This window comes from Chiloscyllium plagiosum, chromosome 28, assembly GCF_004010195.1.
Source record: "Chiloscyllium plagiosum isolate BGI_BamShark_2017 chromosome 28, ASM401019v2, whole genome shotgun sequence".
In the NCBI taxonomy this organism is placed as follows: domain Eukaryota; kingdom Metazoa; phylum Chordata; class Chondrichthyes; order Orectolobiformes; family Hemiscylliidae; genus Chiloscyllium; species Chiloscyllium plagiosum.
The window spans coordinates 7,238,114-7,256,941 of record NC_057737.1 but is presented as its reverse complement, the minus strand read 5'-3'; the positions used below and the strand labels follow the sequence as shown (position 1 = coordinate 7,256,941).

Below are 18,828 nucleotides of genomic sequence, written 5' to 3'. Positions count from 1 at the left end.
CCCCTCGTTCCCCCCTTGCCCTCGTCTCCCCTTCGCCTTTACACCCTCGTACCCTCACACTCCATTGCTCTTTCGTGGGTCGATGTAGACTCAGTGATCCAAGTGGCCTGCTTCCACACTGTAGTGAATCTATGCTGCTTTGGATGTGGGGCAAGTGACCTGATATAGTTGGGAAACTGGAAAATTTGAGAGAGGTGGTATGGCGGTCAAGTGGGTGTTGGAAGAGACCATGAGGTATTGATGGACGGAAGTTGTGTGCAGGTTGAGCCTCTTCCTTATTGATTCTGCTCAGTTTCCATTGACACTCTGGCAGCCTTTGCAGTTAAGGAAGAATTACAGTGCAAGAGGCACAGTGCCAACAGAGAGAGGTGAAGGAAGAAGATCCAATATATTGAAGTGTGAGTTGTAGTAATTAGGGTTTCTAACTGCCTGCTTAACATCCAGCTTTGGGCATTAACTGTGGCCTTACCGTTCTGCAGCACGACATTTAGGGAGATGGCTTTCTCAGTGTAGAATTCTGTTTTGATTAATTTGCGAAAAATCTTCTGTTAGCTTCTGCCTGCTATCTTGTACCAATTTTTAAATACGATGGTGTTGAGGAAATGCTTCCCTTATGTGTTGTAGCCTTAAATGTAAAGTTGTGATGATTACTGAGGATATTGATGAATTTTTCAATGAGAGTCCAAATATCTCATACCTCAACACAAATGCAGCAGGTATTGTTACTCCATGACGTTCTCACCAATTAACAATTAGATTAGATTAGATGACCTAGAATGTGGAAACAGGGCCTTCGGCCCAACAAGTCCACACCGACCCGCCGAAGTGCAACCCACGCAGACCCATTCCCCTACATTTAACCCTTCATCTAACACTACGGGCAATTTAGCATGGCCACTCCACCTAACCTGCACATCTTTGGACTGTGGGAGGAAATCGGAGCACCCGGAGGAAACCCACGCAGACATGGGGAGAATGCGCAAACTCCACACAGACAGTCACCCAAGGCTGGAATTGAACCTGGAGCCCTGGTGCTGTGAGGCAGCAGTGCTAACCACTGTGCCACTGTGTCAGTGAGAATGAAAAAATCGAAATACTGTGCTCCAGAAAAGCTCTAGAGGAAAAAAAAGTGATTGTGACCCATTTCTTCAGCAGTGAAGTACATTCTCAGGACAGCTGTGGAATGCCTTCCTGGATTTTTCTGCTCACATCAATTCATTTGTGGGATATGGGTGTTCCGGTCCAGGCAAGCATTTATTGCCTGTTCCAAGTTGCCCCTGAGAACATGGTGGTGAGCTGCCTCTTAATCTGCTGCAGTTCATCTGCAGAACCAAAAACCCTCCACACAGAAGCTGGAGTGGGACCCACTGATCCACATCTTGCCCTCCGTCCTCCTATCTCTCCCCGAGGTGGAGAGAGTTTGTTCACAGTTGAGGGGCAGACTGCTAGAGCTGTACAGGATTTTCTTCTGTCATCTCGCTCTCTCTCGCTCTCGCTCTCTCTCTCGGTGCTATGTCGCTTGCTGTGTCCCTTAGCCCCTTCCTCAAAGAGAATGTGGGCAATGGACGGCTGTATTTCTCATCAAAACACAACCCCCGCATGGTCCACCACACAGTGGGGTTTGTTCAATTCTTTAACTTGTGATGCTGCTTTTAATTCTGTCTCAGGTGAAAATATTATACAAGCCATTGGTGCTGCTGTCAGATTTGTGTTAGATTATAAAGCTAAAATAATGCAGTGCATCTCATTTTTTTTATTTCATATCAACACATGAGCCCCCCCCTCCCACTGCCCCTTGGGATGTATTTAATTATCATCTGCCTATATAGCTCTTTGTTCTATTCAGCTCAGCACCACCGATTTACTAATCTGGCTTGCATTTGTATTCTGCTGTTGCAGAGTCTTCTTAAAAGGTCCCTCTCTATCCATCTGTCAGCCCTGAGCTCCTAGCGTTTTGTCCCCCCCTGACCCCACGGTGACCCGCTTGTTATTTTGGCTTCTGGTGCACCATCAGTTTTAATTCAGTCGGTTGGTGATGACTTGTGGCAGCAGATGTGCTCCGAGTGGGGGTGAGTGTGAGACACATGTTTAATAGTGATGATAGGTTGGCAACTCCTGGGTCTAAACCCAACACCTGCAGAAAAAAAGGGCACCTTGCATTTTCATGGCGCCTGTTTTAATCTCACTCCAAAGTGCTTTACAACCGGTGAAGTGCGTTGTTGCAACGCTGTTGGCCGTCTTACGGTGCTGCACTGTCAGAGGGGCCGTCTTTCAATGAAACAAGAAAACGAGAGCACACTTAATGCCCCAGTGGATGCAAGAGGTCCAATGGCACCATTGTGGAAGAAGGGTGGGGACTGAACCTCCGTGTCCTGGCCAGTGCTTTTATTCCCCAATCAGCATTGTAAAAACAGTCTATTTGGTCTTGATTAGTGGAGTACCACAAGGATCGGTGCTGGGTCCTCTACGTTTTGTTATTTATATAAATGATTTGGATGCGAGCATAAGAGGTACAGTTAGTAAGTTTGCAGATGACACCAAAATTGGAGGAATAGTGGACAGCGTAGAGGGTTACCTCAGATTACATCAGGATCTTGACCAGATGGGCCAATGAGCTGAGGAGTGGCAGATGGAGTTTAATTCAGATAAATGCGAGGTGCTGCATTTTGGGAAAGCAAATCTTAGCAGGACTTATACACTTAATGGTAAGGTCCGAGGGAGTGTTGCTGAACAAAGAGACTTTGGAGTGCAGGTTCATAGCTCCTTGAAAGTGGAGTCGCAGGTAGATAGGATAGTGAAGAAGGCATTTGGTGTGCTTTCCTTTATTGGTCAGAGTATTGAGTACAGGAGTTGGGAGGTCATGTTACGGCTGTACAGGACATTGATTAGGCCACTGTTGGAATATTGCGTGATCTTCCTATTGGAAAGATGTGAAACTTGAAAGGGTTCAGAAAAGATTTACAAGTAGGTTGCCAGGGTTGGAGGATTTGAGCGAGAGGGAGAGGCCGGACAGCCTGGGGCTGTTTTCTCTGGAGCGTCGGAGGCTGAGGGGTGACCTTATAGAGGTTTACAAAAGTATGAGGGGCATGGATAGGATAAATAGGCAAAGTCTTTTCCCTGGGGTTGGGAGGTCCAGAACTAGAGGGCATAGGTTTAGGGTGAGAGGGGAAAGATATAGAAGAGACCTACGGGCAACGTTTTCACGCAGAGAGTGGTATGTGTATGGAATGAGCTGCCAGAGGAAGTGGTCGACGCTGATACAATTGCAACATTTAAGAGGCATTTGGATGGGTATATGAATAGGAAGGGTTTGGAGAGATATGGGCCGGGTGCTGGCAGGTGGGACTAGATTGGGTTGGGATATCTGGTCGGCATGGATGGGTTGGACCGAAGGTATGACTCTAGATTGCTGTTTGTGAGATCTTCCTGTGAGCGACATGACTCCTGCATTTCCTGCATTACAGCAGTGACTCCACTTTTAAAAAAGACCTTATTGGATATAATGGGCTTTTGGCGGTCTGTGAAGAAGAGTCAGGGACTCTGAGGTTGTGTAGGTGCTATATAAGTGCATGTAATACTATTAGGCCTTTGGCTTCCCATCACTTACTGATATTACAACAGTGACTGCATCTCTGAAAAAAATTTGTTTTGCTGTGACCCTCTTCAGGACTTCCTGAGCTTGTAGGAATTGTGAAACAATGATTAAATAATCATAATTCATTATTCTTTTGAAGCACTTGGAGGTGAGGTTAATTGGCCGAATAGCCTTTAACCCTGAGTGGAGTGATTGCTCTCGTTATTGTTCCTGGGTTCCACCATTTTGCCGCCTTCCTGATGGCTGCTGGGAGGCGCTGCTGAGCAGAGACTGAGCACTCTCCATGGAGGAAGCAGAAGTGGCAACAGCCCCCTTACCACAACCTGTCCATGAGAGAATCAGCCAGAGGACTCCGAGGAGGCAACTTGCTTGTGTTTCGTCTGAAACCCACAGATCAGGAAAATAACAAAAGGGAGGAATTGAGAGTTATCTGAGGGGCGTGATGTTTGAAAGATGCATTTTTTTTTCCCAGAAATGAACTTAGTACTATCATTGTATCTGTTTATATTGTCTAATGGGGCAGAGGAGAGAAAGAACGGGTAGGAAAAGTGGGGGAACGAGTATAGGGGAGGGGGGAATGTGACTAGGAGAGGGGGATGAGTGTAAGGGTGGGAGAGGGCTGGAAGAAGAAAGGTATGTAGGTGGGAGAGGAATAGGCTGGAGGGAAGGAGAGTAGACAGTAGGGGAGAGGGGTTTGGACAAAGTTAGGAAAGGTTGGGTGGACTGGGGAGAGGGAAACCAAGGTGGGAGTGTGATGAGATGTCTGTGAACTGGAAAGGAACATGTGAAAGGAACATGTGTAAGGTCTTTTGTCCCTTGAGCCTGCTTCTCCATTCAAGTAGAACATGGTTATCTATATCGTACACCATTTAACAATCTTTGATTCAAATTCCCTTTCCTGGAAAAATATATTTATCCTGTAACCCACTGCGTCAGAAGAGTATCAACAGTGAGAGAGCCATTGGAATAGAATGACGGAGTGGGACTGATTAAAATGTTGTGTGGAGAGCCAGCAGGATATTGATGGAGTGAATGGCCTCCTGACATATCTCTGGATTTACAGATGTCAGCTTTGAAAGCTTCAATTGTTTCAGTATCCAGAGCCTTTTGGGAGAGGGAACTTTTACAGCCTTTTATGTGAAAAAGTGCTGATTCCCCTGAGTGATCTGGCTGTAATTTGAAGATTATTTTCCCTTTACTTGACTCCTGCTGCAGAGAAAATGGTTTCTACCCTGTCAAATCCTCTAAACGTTTTAAGCACCTTGATGGGACCCGCCCTCTCAATCTTCTGCACTCAAACACTTACTCTTGGATTAATGTTTATTTTTATTTTGATGATTTAAAATTCTTTGTATTTATGTAGCACCTTCTCCATCACACAAACGTATCAAACCGCTTGACAGACTAAATTACTTGTGGAGTGAGGTGACTGTGATGTTGTTGTTTGGGACTTGGTGTGCATGAGCAGCAGTTACCATGGATACTGCCATTTGTTCAGATTGCTTTAATCTTCAGCATTGAAGCAGTGGTCCCTTAACCTACAAATAACAAGGATCGTGCCACGGGGGAGGGGCCGTCATCTTGAGGTGACCATTCGGCCTCTCAAGCCTGTTCTTCTGTTCCTCGAGATTGTGATGATTGTCTGTCTCAGCTTAGGCCTGTCTTCTCTACCCTTAGAAAATATCTTTTTTAGTAGGTTTGTTTTGTTTTTGGAAGCAGGTGCGCTATGGCATGTACGTCGGCATGTGTTGAGCTAGAGGTAAGGGTCAGTCCCTTTTACCTTCAGATTTCACTGACACCAAAGCACCCAGCATTGTCTGTTCAGTCATTGTCTACAAGCTGCTCTGGAGAAATCCCTTGGTCTTGAAAGACACAATACAACTGGAGAGGTTCCTGTCACCCTTCCCACCCCTCCCACCCAAACGTTGGCGCTAAGAGGTGAAGGATGGGTGGTGGCAGAAGACAGGGTACTGCATATCACCACCACCCAGTGGGTGAAAGAGCATGAGGAGCTGGGCAAATCCTCCCCTCAGTGTTGGGAGTGATTCCCAGCGCCTGAGATGAGGAGTTGCAAAGACCTCGCTTGAAATACAGTCATTCCACTGTCTCCCAAAGCGCATGTCACTGCATGTAGTTGATTAGGAGGGTTAAACAATATTTTTGATCAGCTCGAAATTAAATAACCAAGCAATCACAGTGTCAAACAGGCAGCTGGTGCAGGCACAGAATGGTCATGATTACACATCCTTGCTGTGAGAGACAGTTGACACTGCCTCCTAATGAAACAAATACAGATATCTCCTTTTATTAGCTGGGCAAGTGACATATGCATTGACTCGATGGTTCACTCACCACCAGATGGCACCGGCTCTCGGTGATGCCAAAGTGTTGGTTGGCCAACCTCTTAAGCGGCCCACTCGACCAGGAAGGCTGCGTGTTCCTGATGACTGGTACAGCTAAAAAGCATTCCTCTATGTGGCTGGACAGACTCCATCGGGGACAGGTTGGCTTTTGATAGCCTCTCGAAATGTGGGTAGGCCCTGTTGAAATTAAGGTTTGTTCAGTTGGAAGTTTTTGAGGTTTTGAGTGTGATTCCTCACTGTTACCTGCAGGATGTAGAGTGCAGAAGGGCAAACTGGTTTGGTTCTCTCCTCCTCTGGGGTAGTTTACCAACTGGCTGTGGGTCCCATGCATGTTTTTTGCAGATGATAACTCAAGATTCCATTCTGTTTCACCCCCTCTCACCCGTCACCCCACCCTTTGTCACCCGTCACCCCGCCCTCTGTCACCCGTCACCCTGCCCTCTGTCACCCGTCACCCTGCCCTCTGTCACCCGTCACCCTGCCCTCTGTCACCCGTCACCCTGCCCTCTGTCACCCGTCACCCTGCCCTCTGTCACCCGTCACCCTGCCCTCTGTCACCCGTCACCCTGCCCTCTGTCACCCGTCACCCTGCCCTCTGTCACCCGTCACCCTGCCCTCTGTCACCCGTCACCCTGCCCTCTGTCACCCGTCACCCTGCCCTCTGTCACCCGTCACCCTGCCCTCTGTCACCCGTCACCCTGCCCTCTGTCACCCGTCACCCTGCCCTCTGTCACCCGTCACCCTGCCCTCTGTCACCCGTCACCCTGCCCTCTGTCACCCGTCACCCTGCCCTCTGTCACCCGTCACCCTGCCCTCTGTCACCCGTCACCCTGCCCTCTGTCACCCGTCACCCTGCCCTCTGTCACCCGTCACCCTGCCCTCTGTCACCCGTCACCCTGCCCTCTGTCACCATTCCCCCTCCCCTCACATCCATTTACCCCATACCCTCCCACTCGTTCCCCTCACCCTTCCCACCCGTTCCCCTCACCCCTCCCACCCATTGTCCTGCCTCTTCTCATTCATTTAGCTCATCCCCTCCCACCCATTCCCTGCTCTCCTCACACCTATTTACCCCATACTCTCCCACCCATTCCCATCTCTCCTCCCCTGGCTCTCATGTCACCAGTCGGAGGAGACTTTCTATTGTCACAACTCACTGGGGTAAACATATACATAAATAAACGAAAAGGTGTTATGGGTGGAATGGATAACTGGAAAAACCGTTCAATGTCTCCTGTCCACAGGGTTCACTGAGATGATCCTTTAGCTTGTCAGAACCTGCTGTTTGTTGATCTCTCTTCTCCAGATGCTTTTCACTTCCTTACAGGAGGCACAGAACAGCTGGTTTACAAATTATAAAGTCTCTTAATTGCCGGTTAAAAGTCACAGCTTACAGCAACTGGTGAGGGAAAAATAAATTAGATTTCTCCTGGCTTTTGATGTTTTTCACTGCAGAAAGAAAGAGACCGCCTTCTCTATCTGGGTCTGACAGCAGCTTGCCATATTGTAAACATCCATAAACTGTTCAGTTGTCCCGTAGCCAATCATGTAGCTGTTGGAAGGCAAAAGGCCTTTGTCAGTGACAGCTGGTCACCTCTGCACAGACCAATTGCCGACTTGTTTCTGGCTGAATCTCACCTTGGATACGTACTTCCAGCTGTCTACAGTAACATTCCCCCATTGCTTTAACAAGCAGCAGTGTAAACAGTGCTTAGAGTGAGTGTCAGTAATGCACTTTTTAAAAGGGCAGCAATCCCTTCCATAATCCTTGGTTCTTAAAACAGCCCTGTTCACATTTTAATCCACAAACAAAATGTAACACTGAATACTGATACCAGTATTCACTCTGTCATACGCTACAATTATTTTGTGCATTTCAGTGAAATTGCTTCTTACTTTTTGACCCTCGAGGGAATGCAGGCCCAGTTTCCTCAGTCTTTCCTTGTAGGACAGTCTGATTAGGGATTAGTCTGGTGAACCATCACTGTATGTCCTCTGTGGTGAGTATCTCCCCCTTCAGATAAAGAGATCATAACTGTGCATAATATTCCAGATGAGATCTCAGCAAAGCTCTGAATCGCCTACTCTCGCTCCTAATTTGTCCTTTTGTAATGGGCGACTGCAGTGCACTCCATGAAAAAATAAAAATATTTCTAAATCTCATTGAAAACGTTGGCCTTACATATTGCTCATTATGCAATCCCAAGCATTAGCCATGTCTCATTAGGTAGGTTTCTTTCTCTGGCATGGTCACCAGCAATAGTTGTAACATTGGGAAAATCCTGAACTCTGTGTAATAAAAAAAAATTGTCTTCCTGACTACAAACCTGTGGCAGTTTTGGATCACATGACAATCTCCCCTAGACAAAACACTTCTTTTAATAAGACAAAATCTAGCAAGCGATGATGTTTTGTTTCCCGTGACAGGTGGTTTGTTAACCAGAGGGCACAGATTTAAGGTAATTGGTTCAGAGCCAGAGGTGACTTTAGGGAGAACAGTTTTACACAGTGAGTTGTTATGATCTGGAACATGCTGTTGGAGAGGTTGGTTGTAGGGGAGTCATAGAATCCCCACAGTGTGGATGTAGCCCATTTGGCCCATCAAGTTCACACTGACGCTATGAAAAGCAGAGGGGTTTACAAAAATTCAACACCAAGACCCACAAGATAAAGCAGAAGAAGTGATCAAACATTTGGTCAAAAAGATTAAGGAGCGTCTTATAGGAAGAGGGAAAGAGGAGAAGAAGTGGAGAATTTTAGGGAGGGGATTAGATCTTAGTGGCCCGTCACCTGAAGGTACAGTAATACCAGAATGATGGAAATCATGGGCATAAAGGAGCCAGAATTGGAGGAACGTGAATCAAAGAACCCCTACAATGTGGAATAAGACCATTCCCTCCATCGAGTCCACGCTGATCCTCCAAAGAGCATCCCACCCAGACCCTGTAACCCTGCATTTCCCATGGCTAATCCACCTAGCCTGCACATCCCTGGATCTATGGAAGTTTAGCAGAGCCAATTCACCTAACCTGCACATCTTTGGATTATGGAAACCCATGCATACACGGGACAACGTGAGGCAGCAGTGCTAACCACTGAGCTGCCGTGCCAGAACTTTGAAAATGAAATTATATAAATATTTGAAGAGTAAAATTTACATGGTGTAGGGCATGGGACTGGGTCTGTGCTAAAAAGCTGACGGAGAAGCAATGGGCTAAAGGCCTCTTCTGTAACTCTCTGCATGGTTGCTGTCCCCACAGCTCAGAACAAAAACCTGCCCTCTTTAGAATGGACAATGCACAAGATTCTCTGGGAAGATTTTGTTCAGTTTTCAACTGAGTTTCAGTGGGTCACACTCTCTCATTGGAATGTGTCACAGGAGATAAAAATAACCCTTCTCAAATCAAGACATTGAAATAATGCCACAGAGGCCGGTATCCCATCACCAAGATATCCTTTATTTACACACTGAGAGCCCCTGACATTAATTCAACTCCCTCACATTCAGCTCTCAGGGTGAACAGAACCTCTGATGCTCTTCTTTCTGTCTGTCAGCCAGGGCTCCCTGATTGGACCAGGTTAACAGCCTCAATCGGGGAACTCCTATTCTATGAAGTCCACCTGGCTGACCTCATTACAATCAGTACAGAGCTAAAGGCTCGGGGGACTTGAACACCAAGGTCTCAGCTGCAGCTTGGCTGTGGGAGGCACTCCCATAGACCGTGGCTGATCAAGCAGAAGGTCCTAGCGATGCCTTTCTCCAGCACATTGCTGGCTTCACCCGCTGCACCCACGTCCTGAAGGTGAACACAAAAGAGAAATTATTGATAGGTTTCTCACATTCTGAATATTCATCTTTCATGCGCTGTTCCCAATTCAACAAGAAATCTCGGGTGAGCAAACTACACCCGAGCAGCATCTAATGTCTTGTCTATCTTTATGTCTCTGCATGATGTTTTGTGCGGTAGATATTACAGTTCATGGTCCATTGAGAGCATCTTTCTCTTTTTTTCCCTTTCCCCAAAAACATTTGCGCAGCAGAAATTAGAGATTGCAGTGTTTTCCTTACATTGTCTATCCTAGGGGCACATTGGAAGATTGATATGATTCCCAGCGGAGTCTTCATAGATGAGTATGTGCACAAGCATGCAATCTGTCTCTGTCATTCTCAGATACACAGGTACACGGCACACACACATAAGTGTGTGTGTATATATATATATACTATATATATGTATACACACACACACGGACACGGACAAATGCACATATACACAAAATGAACTTTTTGTATTAGCAGTGTCATTGAGATTAATAGAGTTGTACCGCACGGTCCAATGTGGCCATGCTAAACAGAAAACCTAAACTGATCTCAAGTCCCATTTGCATTTGGCCCACATCCCTCTCAACCTTTCCGATTCATATACCCATCCAGATGCCTTTTAAATGTCGTGATTGTATCAATCTCCATCACTTCCTCTGGCAGCTCATTCCTTACATCACCAGCCTCTGCATGAAAATATTGCCCCTTAGGTCTCTTAAATCTTTCCTCTCTCATCTTAAACCTATGCCCTCTACTTTTGGACCCCCCCCTGCCCTGTGAAAGAGATCTTGGTTGTTTGCCTTATTCATGCCCCTCATGATTTAATAAACCTCTATAAGGTCACCCCTCAGCCTCTAATGCTCCAGCGAAAATAGCTCTAGGCTATTCAGCCTCTCCCTATAGCTCAAACCCTCCAACCCTGTTAACATTCTTGTAAGTATTTTCTGAACCCTTTCAAGTTTCACAACATCTTTCCTATAGCAGGGAGACCAGAACTGGATGCAGTATTCCAAAAGTGGCCTCACCAGTGCCCTGTACAGACTTCCCAATTTCTGTGCTCATCGCACTGACCAATAAAGACAAGTGTTTTGTGGAAATAAATCCTGAAAGGCGGGCTAGCATAGGGGAAATGGGGGTGCAAAGGTGAAGGGAAGGGGATGGTTATTCAGCACTGTTTCATGGTGGGGTAGACTTGTGTGTTTGAAGAGAGATCTTGCTGGATTGAAAATTCCTTTAATGAGGGAAGAGGAGCCATCAAATTCAAGTTCCCAATTTTTTTATTTCTTTGGAAAACAAATTCAATTTCTTCTGCTGTTGTGCTTTCCCCTAGTGGCTATGATCTGAGATTTGCTTTCAGCAGCACCTACCAGTCTTGCTGTTTACTCTTTTTCAGCATTTCATCACATAAAGGATTTAAATGTTTTTTAAAAGAAAGGCAATGTATTCTTGTCATTCCCGTGGAGAAAAGGTGCTTAATGTGACAAGTTAAGGTGCTTTCTCTGCAAACTGAATGGTCAGAAATACGTTAGCATGTCTGGGTAATCAAAAACCACTTCACACCCATTATGTTGAAAAGTCCTGTGATTTCTATCTTTCCAGTGAACAGAGAAAGCTGAAAAGAGTAGAGGCTGTGCCAGCTTTTGAAACTGCAAGGGGGCTGATTCTTGAACAGCGAGTTGTTAAAATTTTCAGTTAGAAGTCGTGGGGGATGGTTAGAAAGCATCTTTAAGACAAGTCGGATAACTCATTGAAATGAGGAAGTGTGGTATACTACACAGTGTTTGTAATGTGTTAACATACAGATTTGTTGAGCCATCTGCATTTTAAAAAAAATGATTATTTGTGTAAATTTGGGATTTTATAACATTGTGGGTGTTTTCATATGTTTTTTGGTGCCTATTGAGAGACTGCCAGATTTACTATGGTGAGGTTTGAACTCTGAACCTCAAAGATGATAACTGCATCCGTTGGCTTTCACCCCTCCTTTGTCTAACTTACCGTTTTATTCTCTCATTCCTGTTTCTTTGTCTCTGTCTGCCACTTCCTCCTTGTTTATCTTCATCTCTTCCCATCTTTATTTTCATCTGTTCCCCACGTTCCCTGTTGGTGTCAGAGGTTTGTGAGCTGCTGGGTTAATGGAAGTGATCTTGAGGAACTGCAGCTGCTAAAGCTGAGATTTTCATTAGTGCATGAGGTACATAACAGAAATTAATTTTATTTAAAAAACTAAATGAGGAAAATGAGATGAGAGCTATAATGAATTGACAATTAATTTCTTCATATTACGGAAACCAGGAAGATGCTCATCGTGTTCTCCTAAGCAACAGGCAATTTAAAGGCTGAGTTGTTTTAAGTTTAATTAATTCCAGTTACCATCACTGTCTGAAAGTGGGATCTCCATGGCTTACAAAGCTTGTCCACATTAATGTTCTTAATTTGGACTAATATAGTTATCACCATTAGTGCTGTTTAAAAGAGTCGTCGGTTAAGCATGTGGACATTTTGTACCATTATAAAGTAGGAATTTAAAGTTGCAAATTCTAGTCATCTCCCTGTTGCCTATAAGCATTGAATCTGATCCACCTCAGCTCATCTGCTGCTGCAGACTGGATCCTAGTTTTGTTCTCTGGACTTGGCAACTTCATCAGACTGCCTTCCCTCAACCCTCCCCTATTCTCCTCACAGTCCTACCCTCCCCACTCCCCTTCCTCACCCCTCAGCCTGCTTACCTTACTCTGTCCTCCTCCCTAGCCTCCTCCACACTTTCCCACTCTCCTTCTCCTGTTTCCCAGGTGATGCCAGGGGCATATTAACTGTTCTCGCCAACTCATCAAAAAAAGTTGCCGCTTTACAAATGGATTTGTAGGCTCTTGTTCAGGTTATTTTTAGCTTTATTCCTTTCTTTAATGTGCAATAAATTCACCTCTATCTCCATTCTAATTTTATCTCCATCCTAATTTTTGTGCTAAGATGTATCAACATTGTGTGACTTGTTCTGAAGTCCCATCAGCAGTGAGAATGATCAGGTAATTTATGCAATTATTCTATTGTTAATTTTTCTGATGGGCCATTACCTCATTTGCCCTCTCAGCTGAGTAAAAACGTAGTTGCAATACTGGCAGTATCAACTGTGTGAAAAATTTCCCAGGTATATCCTATCCCTAAAAAGCTAGGTCAATCTAACCTGGACCAAACCTATCAGTCCACTTTTGATCATCAGTAAAATGATGGAAGGGTTTGTCAACGGTGCTATCAAACACCTTCTCATCAACAGTAACCTACTCACGTGACCCCCAGTTTGGATTCTGCTAGGTCCATTCAGTTCCTGACCTCGTTACCTTAGCCCAGTCCATCACGAAAACCAGCCTTTCATCAATTGACTTCCTGCTGCCTCAGGAAAACAAAAAGACCCTTCCCATCCTGATTATTCTCTCTTCCACCCCTTTCCATTGGGCAGAAGATACAAGCACTTGAAAACACATACCAAAAGATTTAAGAACTGCTTCTTCCCCCCGAATATCAGACTTATGAACGGACATCTCATATTAGAGTTGATCTTTCTCTGCCCCTTCTCAGTGGCTGTAACACTGTATTCTGCTTCCTGTTCTCTTTCCCTGATTTGTAAGGTATGATTTGTCTGGATAGCATGCAATACAGTACTTTTCACTGTATCTCAGTACATGTGACAATAATAAATCAAATGAACTCAAAGATATTTGTATCACATGTGCCGGGCATTGACCATCTCCAAAAGAAAGAAACCAAAAGTCATCCCTTGACATTCAATGGCATTGCCTTCATTGTCCCACTGTCAACATTCTGGGGATTAACATTGACCATAAACTGTACTAGACTAACCACATACATACGGTGGCTATAAGAGCAGATGGGAGGCTAAGAATTATGCAATGAGTAGTTTACCTCCTGACTGCCTGAAGCCTGTCCACCATCTACAAGGCACAAATCAGGAGTGTGATAGAATACTCCCCACTTGCCTGGATGGATGCAGCCCCAAAAACACTCAAGTTCAACACCATCCAGGCCAAAGCAGCTCGCTTGATTAGTACCATATCCCTACTTTCATTATTCACTCCCTCCACCACTGACAGACAGAGACAGCAGGATTTATCGTCTACAAAATGTACTGCAACAACTCACCAAGGCTCTTTTGACAGCACATTCTAAACCTGTAACCTTACCATACAGAAGGACAAGGGCAGCTCATGGGATACATCAGAGGTATCATCACCTGCAAGTTTCCCCTTCAAACTACTCACCATCCTGATTGAGAAATATATCACCGTTCCTTCAGTGTCACTGGGTTAACATCCTGGAATTCTCTCCCTAAGGGCATTGTGGGTGAACCCACAGCAGGTGGGCTGCAGCAGTTCAAAAAACAGCTCAGCACCTTCTCAAGGGCAACTAGGGGCAGATAATAAATGCTGGCCAGCCAGCGACACCCACATCCCACAAGTGAATAGTGCAAATGAATTTAAAATAACAATCTGGGAGTGGCTACCTGTTTCGTATTTGTAGTAATCAGCAGTATTGATTGAGATTTGGAAAGTCTGTGTATTAAAGTGACTTTGGTTGCTGTGCAGTAGCAAGGCATCCAACTACCCGATTCTGTCATGATATGAAGCATTGACTTGTCTGAGCTTTGTGATCTCAGCATGTGATCCATAGCACTGAAATTATTGAATTCAAGGAGATTTTTGTTTTAGTTTGTTAAGCTGGATGATTGACATGTTTGTAATGCAAAGGGGCTGTCTCTGGAATGGAAACATCGTTTCATTAAATTTGACAGTACGTGAGGAGGCCATTTGGTCCATTTTGCCTGTTCTGGCTATTGAGTTAGTTCCATATCCTCTTCTGCTTTGCTCACGGCGCTGCAAGTATTTTCCTTTACAAATGCTGATTCAATTCCCTTCGTCTAAGTTGCTGTCAAACCTGCTTCCATCATCTTTGCAGGCAATGCAGTCCAGATTGTTGTAACTCGCTGTGCAAAAGCATTTATCCCCTCTCCTTGCTGGCTTTCCCTGCACGCATGTTAAATCAGTGTTTGTTGGCTTCTGGACCTTACTACTATTGAAAAATGTTTCTCTCTTTTTGAAAGCCCTCCTACAAATGTGAACACTTCGAGTAAATCTCACCAAACCTTCTGTGCTCTAAAGTGGACAATCCCAACTTCTCCTGTCTCCAGATATAACTGAAGTCCCTCACCTCTGATACCTTGCCTGTAAATCTCCTCCACACTTTCTCCAAGACCTTGTCATTCTTTCTGAAATGAGGTGCCTGAATTAAAAACAAATCATGGGAAGTAGGTCTCGCTAGCAAAGTCAACATTTTGTGCCCATCCACTTTAGATGGACTTGCCATGCTAAATTGCCCATAGTATCCATGGATGTGCAGGCTAGGTGGATTAGCCAGGAAATGCAGGGTTACAAGGATAGGGTAGGGGATGGGTCAGGTGGGATGCTCTTCAGAGGGTCAGTGTAGACTCAGTGGGCCTAATGGCCTGCTTCCATGCTGTAGAGATTCTGTGATTCATCCCTAATTGCCCTGCAGGAGGGGGTAGTGAGCTGCCTTCTTCAGCGGTTGCAGTCCTTGAAGTGTAGAGAGATCCACAATGCTGTTAGGAAGAGAGCTCCAGGATCTTGGTCCATTGATGGTGAAGGAAAACTACAGTGATAGATTTCCAAGTCTGGGTGGTGGCTGGCCTGGAAGGGAACTTGATCATGGTCTTCTCATGTTGCTCTTCTATGTGCAAGTTTGGAAGTTACTGCCAAAAGAGCCTGGTTGAGTTACTGCAATGTACCTTGTAGGTGGTGCACATTGCTGCTACTGTGGTGGAGGGACTGAACATTGGAAGTGATGTAGGGGGTGTTAATCAAGTGGGCTGCTTTGACCTGGATGGTGTCAAGCACACTCCTGACTTATGCCTTGTAGGTGGTGGTGCAGGACTCCTACTATCTGACCTGCTGTTGCAGGATGTGGCTGCTCCAGTTTCTGGTTAGTAATAACCCTCAGGATGATATTAGTGAGGGATTCAATGATGGCAGTGGCATTAAATGTGAAGAGGCGATGGTTGAATTCCCACTTGTTGAAGATACTCATTGCCTGCTACTCATGTGGAACGATTATTACTTTGCCATTTGTCAGCCCAGTATCTAGCTATACATGATGCCAAGCTATACTCCAGCAGCTTTGTTTGAAGTCACAAGCTTTCAGAGCACTGCTCTTCAGGAGAACTTAATCTGATGAAGGAGCAATGCTCTGAAAGCTGATGAGTTCAAATAAACCTGTTTGACTACAGCCTGGTGTTGTGTGATTTCTGACCACCACCACCGCCGCCCCCCCAAGTCCAGCGCTGGCACCTCCACAACAAAGCAATGATCCAATCAGGTGTAACTTCCTTGACTTTTCTGAACTCTACTTCCATTTACAGGAACACAGGAGCACGAAGAGGCCATTCAACCTCTGGAGCCTGATCAATTACTCATAAGATCATGGCTGATCATCAACCTCAATGCCATTTTCTTTGTTATTCCCATATCCCATAATATCTTAAAATCTAGAAATGCATTTCCATGTTTGGCAAACTCAGTGGATTGAGACTATGCACCCCTCTGAGGTTGAAAATTCCAAAGCTTAAGTACCTTCCGAGTGAAGAAATTCCTCCTCATCTCAGGCCTAAATGGCTAGACCCTTGTTCTGAATCTGCGTCCCCTGGTTCCTGCTGGGGTAAACGTCCCTCCTATCATGTCTGTGCCAGCCACGTCCAGTTTCCCATCTGGAAGTTCCACATTTGACCAAGCTACAAACGGAACTTGACACCCGCGTGCGTCACTGAGGGCAGCAGTGTTTTTTTTACAAGTGGGGAGGAGGAGCAGAAGCTGCTGCTAATAATGATGGAAAGAGACATGAGGCAAGAATTGAAAACAGCACGAATCTAGGGCACCAGTCAGCAGAAGCTGTTCATGTTTAAGTAAATGTGTCTTTTATTGCAAAATGGCTGGAGTTTTTCACTGAAATACAAAATAAAAAGGTCCATGCAAAGATTTACCTGCTATGTGAGAAAAGAATGTGTATTTCTCTGCATGTTTGTGTATACATGCACGTGCACATATATATATATATGTGTTTCTTTGACAGCTTTCCATATTGTGAAACAATGACCCGTGCTGTGATGGCCCTTTCTACCTTAAATGCTGCCTCGTGTCTCAAGAGCCAAAGGATGTAGGAGTAGACATTGGCCATTCTGCCCATCAAGTTTGCTGTGTCATTCACCAAGATCATGGCTGATTTGATCATCTTCAATCCCTGCCCCTCCCAATCCTTGGCTCCCTTGATCTCCTTATTGATTAAAGCTCTGTCTATCTCAGCTTTGATTATACTGAAGGACCCAGCCTCTACAGATTCACTACCTTCTTCTGCTGTCCCTCCAAATGGTCATCACGCAGAGAGCATGCCCATCAGGGACTGTGTTCTGGTTGTCTCTTTTACATACCTTCCCTCAACAACATCTCCAAAGCAGATTAACTAATCAGCCCATTTACGGTTTCTGGGATCTTCTGCAATTGCTGACAGAACAACTATGACATGAGAACATCAAAAAAACAGGAGGAGGCCATTTTACCCCTCACAACTGCTCTGCCATTTAGTGAGAAGTTCGTTGATCTGATCCTGGTTCACCTTAACTTTCCTGTCCGTCATTTTAACTTTTGATTCCTTGCAATACAAAAATTTGTCAAATTCAGCTTCTAATATATTCAATGTCCCAGCCTCCGCATCTCTACAGTGTAGGATTCCAAAGATAAATGACCAAGTGAAGAAATTTCTCCTTATCGTTGTCTTAAATTTGAGACAACTGTATTCTAAAATGATTCAGAGATGCCGGTGTTGGACTGGGGTGTACAAAGTTAAAAATCACACAACAGCAGGTTATAGTCCAACAGGTTTAATTGGAAGCACACTAGCTTTCGGAGTGACAATCACCTGGTGAAGGAGCGTCGCTCCAAAAGCTAGTGTGCTTCCAATTAAACCTGTTGAACTATAACCTGGTGTTGTGTGATTTTTAACTTTGTATTCTAAAATGATCACTCCCTCGTTCCAGCATGTTCCCTCAGCATTCAGTCTCCCTCAGAATGTTGCACATCTCAAGTGACTGCATTTATTTTTTGACCCTGTGGCACGTGTGAGGTATACATATGCACATGCCTGATTCCTGGCTGATCCTGTCCTCTAGTCCATTACATTTTGAAACAGTGAAAACAGGGAAAGACAGTCAATCATATCATACCAGTTTCTTGTCATCTGGGAATCTGTAACCTCACCTCAGAAATCAAAGTCAGCTTGCCTTGTTTGAATTTAATAATTTAACTGTGACAAGTAACAGTTCCCCACCAAACATAGTCCAACCAATCAGCATGTTCTGCTCAGCTGTGTACACATTATTGTTTAGAAATGTGTTGCTGGAAAAGTGCAGCAGGTCAGGCAGCATACACATTATTGTTGCCCTTCTAAAGTTGGTTTTCTTGTGTTTCAGTCCTGATGAATGCCAGACAGAAACCTTCAACATCATGTTTTTTTAAGGAATTTTTATATTTTAATTAACCTGGTATTAACTTCAGAATAAGTACAGCAGGAGGCCGTTCATCCCCTCGAGCCTATTCTGCAATTTAGCAAAGTCACAGCTGATCTGTATCTAAACTCAATCCACCTTGAGAGCCTTTAAAGCCTTCACTGGCAAAAATCAATCGACCTGGCTAGATATACAGTTTGGCCTTTACAGGCTTTATGGGGTCAGGCTTAGCTGCAAACATTGTTCCAGTTTGTCCGCAGAATAATACGCTGTGCAATAAATACTGCAACCTACTGAACTTTGGGTTTTGGTGATATCACAGATTTCCAATGAGCTTAGCGTGTGTGGAAAGAGGGACAATGTAGTATTATTCTAAATTTATTGAACTATCTGTTACCATCATGCCATGTGCATTGAGGTCCTGTGTGCTTGTATTTAGTGTGAGTCAAGCAGTCACTGCATG

General features: G+C 44.8%; 1 protein-coding gene and 1 long non-coding RNA gene across 3 annotated transcripts in view; one reads left to right on the top strand and one right to left on the bottom strand.

Moving 5' to 3' along the window:
* The window catches only part of dph1 (diphthamide biosynthesis 1), a 579,143-nt gene that overhangs the window by 108,868 nt on the left and 451,447 nt on the right, over nt 1-18,828 (top strand). The gene's annotated exons all lie outside the window — the stretch shown is intronic.
* LOC122563920 lies at nt 9,528-17,094 on the bottom strand. 2 transcript variants are annotated; one of them, XR_006315777.1, is made up of 3 exons: nt 16,441-17,094; nt 11,780-11,905; nt 9,528-9,755 (listed from the first exon to the last, which is right to left on the bottom strand). It is a non-coding gene; the product is annotated as an uncharacterized LOC122563920 (long non-coding RNA). The 2 variants fall into 2 exon arrangements; XR_006315776.1 differs by having other exon boundaries at nt 11,780-11,881; nt 16,441-17,093.